The 7,465-nt window shown below is 53.8% G+C and overlaps 1 pseudogene; it reads right to left on the reverse strand.

Annotated features, from left to right (window-relative positions):
• Positions 1-3,842: 3,842 nt before the first annotated feature.
• LOC126953640 (elongation factor 1-delta-like) lies at positions 3,843-7,118 on the reverse strand (annotated as a pseudogene).
• Positions 7,119-7,465: the final 347 nt, after the last annotated feature.

Here is a 7,465-nt window from a genome sequence, read left to right on the forward strand (position 1 = left end):
ATCCTGCCTCCTCACCCCTTCGCGGCCCCCTCTTCTTCTCGCCCTTCTCCTGCCTCTTATATCTCCTCATCTGCTGGAAGTTTCCAAGCTGCAGACTGAAGTGGAGGCCTTGAGGCCTCTCAGGAAGTTTCTCTACTTACCACACGTTTTTCTGCTGTGGGAAGATCCCCAGAGACAGATGCTGGAAGCACAGCCCGGCATCGCTGTGGAAACAGAGCTCGCCCGTCTGCGCCCCGGCAGAACTGCATCATTTACTCTCTGTGCGGCGGCCCTCATGGAGAAATAGACTCAGAATGACAATCCGACACACCCACGGGCTGTGTGCCACTTTGCCGCACACCACGCACCCGTGTGGAGTGGGGGTTGGTGCAGGGGGACAGGGTGGCTGGAGAGGGCTTCTCCTCGTTAGCAGACGCCGCTTTGTGTTTCTGTGCAGCCCCCACTGGACGCCCTGCAGCTTCTTAAACTCAACCTTTGTGGAATGTAGCTCATCCTCTTGTTGAACCCGCCTCCCAGGCTGACCTCTCCCCCGTGCCCGTGCCAGCCTTCAGCCACAAACCTATCTGTGTCCTCTTCTCTGTGTCCCCATCAGCTCCATCTCCAGGACCTTCCCAATGCCTTCCGGTCCACGTGCTTTTCTCTGACTCTACTCTCTCCGTCATGGCAGAAGCCTGCATTTGTTGCCTGGATGGTGTTGATCCTTTCCTGGCTGTGCGTGTGAGGGCTAGGTGAGTGTCTCTCGCCCAGCCGGGACGGCATTCTGTGCTGGGAGGGGTCAGGGTTGCTGGTGTTTGTCACCATTGCCCCTGCACAGCTCTCACGCCTGGCACATAACCCACATTCTTAGTTAAATGGTTGGCTGTGAATAAATGAATGGTGAAGCCATGTGTCCCCCTCTGCTTGCTGCCTTCCCTCTCCGACACACCAGTGCCCAGGACTGTCTCTGCGGCTGGTAGGTCACTACTGGTAGAGCCCTGGCTGGGCCAGGAGCCACGCGGGGCATGTCACCCGCATTGTCTTTTTAAATCCCGACAACACTCTAATGTGCTAATGCCAGTTGTGTTGCTCATTTTACAGAGGGGAAGCTTGAGCTCTCCAGGGGTGAAGTGACTTGCTTCAGGTCACACAGCTCTTCAGGGTCTATCTCCACCCCAAAGCCCAGGCTCCTGGACATTGGGTCTTCCCCGCCTGAGAAATCCCAAGGAGTCTTTCTCCCCCGGGGGTCTCCTGAGTCCTGAAGCACTGTCACCTGGAAGATCAAAGACTTGAGCAGGAAATTTGACCTGGGTGGGACCTGCTTCACCGACCTCCTTTCTTCCTCCCACTCCCTACTCCCAACCAGGGCAGTCCCCCTTTCAGGAGTCCCCCTGAGCCTCCCTGGCAAACCTGGCTTTCAGGTCGCTGGGCTCGTCTCCTGATGGCCTGTCTGCCTGCAGCTCCCACACCCCCTCCACCCTCATGCGACTGACTCATCTGTGGCCCCCCCGGGAGGCTTCACTGACTGCCCTGCAGAGCCCCTCCCCCAGTGCCTCAGTCGTCCACCAGCCTCTACGTCCTGCCGCTTCTCTCTTCCATCAGACCCTCAGGAAGGTGCTCAGCAAGAGGTCCCTCTGAAACAGGAGCCGCCGTGGTATTAAAGAGTTGCTCAGTGACGCAGGGGAGACCCCAGGAGAGAGTTGCTAAGCTCTCCTTGTGTCTCCGCCTCTGTCCCCGGCATCCAGCGCTGGGCGCAGCAGGTGCAGGTGCCCACGGAATCTCAGAGAATAAGCGAGTGAATAAATATCTCATGCTTCAGGGGGAGCACTAAGGGGTGTGGAGTAGGTTGTGACACCTGCTGTCCAAGAGTGATTGCTTAGTGGCAAATGTCCCAGTGTGCCCAAAATAGCATCTTCTATGCTGTGCCGGATGATGGAGTCACCTGCTAGTCATTGGGGAATGAAGCCAAGAAAAATGGGATTGGGTAGGATGCCCTCTCTGTCTCCCTTTGCACACCTCTCCCCCGCTCAACTCACGGAGCAATGGAATCCATCCCGGACTAGCACTGCTTCATGCTAGGCACCGGCATCCTAGCCGCGGCAAAATGTAAGGTCTCCTCCTCCCCACCCCAGTGAGACTGGCTAGCTGTGTGACCTGGGCAAGTCACCTAACCTCTCTGTGACTCCACTTCTTGAAGAATCACAATAGGCATTAGCACATCAAAGACTCAGGTACAGCCTGCACTAAAGAAAATTGTTTTTGAAGACTTCAGGTTTGAGTAAGTGTCTTCCCTGCAGGACTTCTCAGAGCCTTTAATGTGCAAATACATGTTACGGACTTTCAAAGGGAGATGCTGCAAATATTTGATCACAGATCACTTTTATCTTGGTGCCTCTCTGTTTGGGAAATTGTGATCATCACAGGGTCAACGGCAACTCCTATGTACAGGGCACTTGCTGTGCGTAAGTCTGCATGCTCAGCATGGACACAGATGAAATCTTTGATCCTCATAGTTGCCCTGCAGGGGGTGCTGGCATCTTGTTCGATTCACTGCTTAGGTTACTGAGGCTTCGGCTCAATGCCACATCCCCAGCCACAGTGGAGGCGAGAGTCCTGTGCAGGCAGCCTCTGTGCTTGGCCCCGTGTTGCACGTAACTCTTCGCTGAGGAGCTCAGCCGCTTCACCCTGAGCTGATCTCCAGACCTGTCTCTCCCACCAGCGTTTAGCCTGAGCCCTGATCTGTGTGGTCAGCAGCATTCCCAGGGCCCTTGCAGGGTGTCTCCTGCTCCCCAAACAGTCCACGCTGCATCCTCTCTTCCCCTCCTTCCCCCGCTACAAATCATCTTCGTCCCCCTCCTTTCTGATCTCAGTGAAGGGTGACCTGGACTAGTTTCCTGTGGTTGCAGAAAGAAAATATCACAGACCTCATGGCTTAAACAACAGAAATGTATTCTCTGGCAGCTCTAGAGGCCAGATGTCCAAAATCCAGGTGTCACCAGGCATTGCCTCCCACTGAGGCTCTGTGGGAGGGTCCTTCCTTTTGTCTTCCAGCATCTGGGGCTTGCCAGCGTCCCTGGCACTCTTTGGCATGTAGATGCATCACTTCAAGCCTCTGCCTCTGTTGTCACTGGTGTTCTGCCTGCCTCTGTGTCTGTTTCCACTTCTTAGAAGGACGCCAGTGCTGTTGGATCAGAGCCCACGCTAATTGGGTATGAACTCATCTTAATTTAATAAATCTGCAAAGAGTCTATTTCCAATAAAGTCCCATGACCAGGTACAGGGAATTCAACATGTCTTTATGAAAAACACAAACTTCATCCAAGTCATCATCACCATCTTACACCCAAATTATCACCACTGTCCCCTGCTGGGTGCTGTTTCTCTCAGAAACCATTTGGAGGCTCTCTGTGCTCCCAGCCCTGTGGCCGCTCAAAGCTGGGGGTGGGACAGAGGACAAGACTGACAGTCTGCGCTCCTGACATCACCCACGTGGCGGGATGAACACACTGATTAGGAAGTGATGGGAAATTCAGGACCAAGGGGTGGCAAGAGCCGGGGCAAAACACGGTGGGGACAGGGAGGGAGATCAGCAGTCGGGACAGATTTGGGTGTTAGGAAAGTTCTTCCTGGGGGTGAAGAAGAATTTCCCTGGCAGCGGAACTGCCTTGACTTGGGAATGGACTCCGTGAACTTGGGGCACAGCGGGCACCTGGGAGAGGCGGGAGGTGGACGGAGGAGGTATGTTCTGGTCCTGAGCCCAGGGGCCTGGGAAGAGTGTGGACTTTATCCCAGGCTGGATGGGGGGTGCTGCAGCTGGGACAGGATTCTCTCGCTTGCTTATTTTGAAGGAGAGCCCGAGGCTGTGGTCAGGAGAACTCGGTTGAGGGGGGCAATAGCGAGGATATGGAGGCCTGGGGGGAGGCTCTCCCCAGCATCCAGAGTGTCATGGTGGTGGCTGGCGTGCAGGTGCTGTGTGGGTGTGGGGAGAGGCTGGATTCACGGGCACCTCTGGGGTGGCGTCCACCAGACTTGTCCATACTCAGAGCTGCCCCACGGGTCTGAAGACGTTTCGGGCTCTGATCTAAGAACTGGGTACTGTTACCATCCTCATTCTACAGATGAGCAAACTCAGGCGCAGAGGCTAGGACATTTGTCTGTGCAAACCGTGAGGCCAGAATTCAGGCCCAGGCAGGCTGGCTCCAGAGGCCCTGCCCTTCACAGCGGCCATCGTGATGGTGAAGGGCCAGGGGAGACTTCTAGATTCTTGGCCTGCTGCTGAGTGATGGGGGGTACTATAGATGGAATGTTGTGTTCCTCCAAAATTCATATGTGGAAATCCTTACGCCAGAGTGACGGTCATGAGGGTGGAGCCCCAACATGTGGGATGAACCTCAATGAATGAGAAGAGCACCTTATAAAAGGGGACCCCAGAGAGCTTCCTCACCCCTTCCCCCATGTGAGGACACAGTGAACTCGGAAGGCGGCCTTACCAGACACCAAAGCTGTCAATGCCTCCATCTTGGACTTCCTGGGCTCCTGAACTGTGAGAAATACAAGTTTGCTGTTGAAGCCACCCAGCCTGTGATATTTGTGTTATGGCCGCCCAAGTAAACTGAGATATGGTGCTGTCAGCAGAGCCAGGGATTTTTTTTTTTTTTTTACCCGTCTCAGTTTTTAATCATGAAAGGGCCTCATGCACATGCACGCACACACACTAAGGCTTCTGATCCTGTTGAAAGCTGTGATGTCGACACTCTGCATGTGCTCCTCAAACTTGGTGATCTCCTCTTCCAGCAAGTCTGTCCCCACCTTGTCGTGTCGTCCTCCACCACACACTGAATCTGCAGCTTCTGGATACCGTAGCCCATGGGCACCAGCTTGGAGGCCCCCCAGACCAGCCTGTCCAGCTGGATGGAGCATGCACAGGCCTCCCGCTGGGCCATGTCTGTCTCATCGTCCCAAGGCTTGATATCCAGCAGGATGGAGAACTTGGCTACCAGCGCTGCCTTCTTGCCCTCCTCACTGTCACTGCCAAACAGGTCCACGTTATCATCCTCATCATCCTCTGCTGGCGTGGCTGGCTTCTTCGCTGGGGGCTCCACATAACTCAAATCTAGTCATGCCACTCTCCCGCAAATCAGAGAACCTTCGAGCTGAGAACCTGCAGTTCTTCCAGCATGTGTTGAAACTCCCTTGACATGGTGCCCTCTGACCTCCGACCCCTCTGAACCCCGTCTACTCTCCTGTCCCCAACTCTGCCCCAGGCACCCTGACCTCTTGCCGTTCCTCAACGGCTGCCAATGCCCTCTCTCACTTGTTAGCCACTCCCCGCTCTGACCCTCTGCCAGGAATACCCCACCTTCCTCTCTCTCTCTTCTTCTCCTGACCAACTTCTAAGCCAAAAGTAAAATTTTAAGGCCCCTCAACCATCTGAATGGACTTCTTCCTTGGCAAGGGCACCCTAAAATGTAACCTGAAAGGCTGGTTCAGGCCGTGATGGGAAGTGGGGGTCGGAGAGGCCGTATTCTGCCCACCTCATTAACATCAACACAGACCTGAAGTCTGGTCAGAAGCACTTACAGTCTGTTGTCCCTGAAGCCTGCTCCCTGGAGACCTCGTCTGCGTAATAAAACATTGGTCTTCACAACCCCTTATCACAACCCAGACATTCCTTTCTATCCCTAATTGACAGTTAGAACAATTTTAAATCTACCTGGAACCTGGAACCTGGAACCACCCACCCTCCCCACCTTTGAGTTGTCTCACCCTTCTGGACTGAAAAGATGTATTTCTTTTTTTTTTTTTTTTTTTTTTGAGACGGAGTCTGGCTCTGTCATCCAGGCTGGAGTGCAGTGGCCAGATCTCAGCTCACTGCAAGCTCTGCCTCCCGGGTTTACGCCATTCTCCTGCCTCAGCCTCCCGAGTAGCTGGGACTACAGGCGCCCGCCACCTTGCCCGGCTAGTTTTTTGTATTTTTTAGTAGAGATGGGGTTTCACCATGTTAGCCAGGATGGTCTCGATCTCCTGACCTCGTGATCCGCCCGTCTCGGCCTCCCAAAGTGCTGGGATTACAGGCTTGAGCTACCGCGCCCGGCCGAAAAGATGTATTTCTTAAATGTATTTGATTGAAGTCTCATGTCTCCCTAAAATGTATACAACCAAGCTGCATCTGGACCACCTTGGGCACCTGTTCTCAGGATCTCCTGAGGGCTGTGTCAGGGGACAAGGTCACTTGTATGTGGCTCAGAACAAATCTCTTCAAATATTTTACGGACTTTGACTCTTCATCAACAAACCCCTGGACATCCTCCTATCTCAGCAGAAAGGCTACTTCCTCCAAGCAACCTTCCTTGATCCTGACCTGGGATCAGGTGCTCGGGGTTCTTTTTTTCCTGGTTCTCATGATCCCTGATTGCATTGTCTCTTGTCTTTCCACTGTGAGGACAGGGTGGGGACTCTCTCTGTCACCCCAGAGCATTACATAACCTGGGTGGGGAGGGTATTTGCCCAGCTGTGGCTCTCAGACCCCAGGGTTGTGGTGGGCAAACCTGCTGACTCTCCAGAGGTTGACCCAGCTGCACCCACAGGAAACACTCGAGGGAAGGTTGGGCTAGAATCCCACCGGGGTTGGTTCCATGGTGTCACCTCTCTGCTGTGTGAACCTGTGGCTGTGACTTTGCCTTCCTGAATTTCAGCTGTCTCACTTCCAAACTAGGGTTGTGATAATGGGTACCCCAATCACCCTGATTTGATTACTGTGCATGGTACACACGCACCAAAAACTACCCACGATGATTTTGTATCAATTAAAAAAAGTAGAATAATTCATGCTACCCCTTTCTCAGGGCTGCTGGGAAAATGAAATCAGTTATGTAGATGATTGAACTGTAGCTCTACCCAGCCGCTTCCCCTTTTCCTAAAGCTTGAAACTGGAGCCACCAGGATGGACCTGAACATCTCCCGCATCCACTTCTGTAAGATTCTCCCCGGGGCCTGAAAGCTTAAGGGGATGAGTAACCCCTCCCTTCTCAGGCCCAGCTCCAAGGCCACTTGCCTCAGCAGCTGTGTGTCAGCAAGATGGCAGAAGCAGGTAGAGAGTTGGCCGGAAGACACGTACCCTTGAAGATCCAGAAAGAGGCCATCCGGGTACAATGCAGCAGTTACATCAGACTAGGACACTTCCCGTTTACAGGAGGCTATAAAACCTTTGTCCTGTCCTCACTAGGTGCTGACGCCATGTTAGGCCTCAGCCCGCCTGCACGCAGGTGCTCATTAAAACAGCATATTGCTCCACACTACCTCGTGTTGTCTGTTGATGCGCTCTTAGGGTTCGAACTGATACAAGAACCTTAGAATCTCCTCCTCTGCTGAGCCTTCTCTGCTGAGCCAGGTGGCTCCGCTCTCTGCAGGTTCCGGATTTGAGGGGGCGGTTTCTCCTCCTTTGCCTGGGATAAGGTGGTGCTCCTCCCACGTAGACGGTTAACACCAG

The sequence above is a fragment of the Macaca thibetana genome, chromosome 1 (genome assembly GCF_024542745.1).
Source record: "Macaca thibetana thibetana isolate TM-01 chromosome 1, ASM2454274v1, whole genome shotgun sequence".
In the NCBI taxonomy this organism is placed as follows: Eukaryota; Metazoa; Chordata; class Mammalia; order Primates; family Cercopithecidae; genus Macaca; species Macaca thibetana.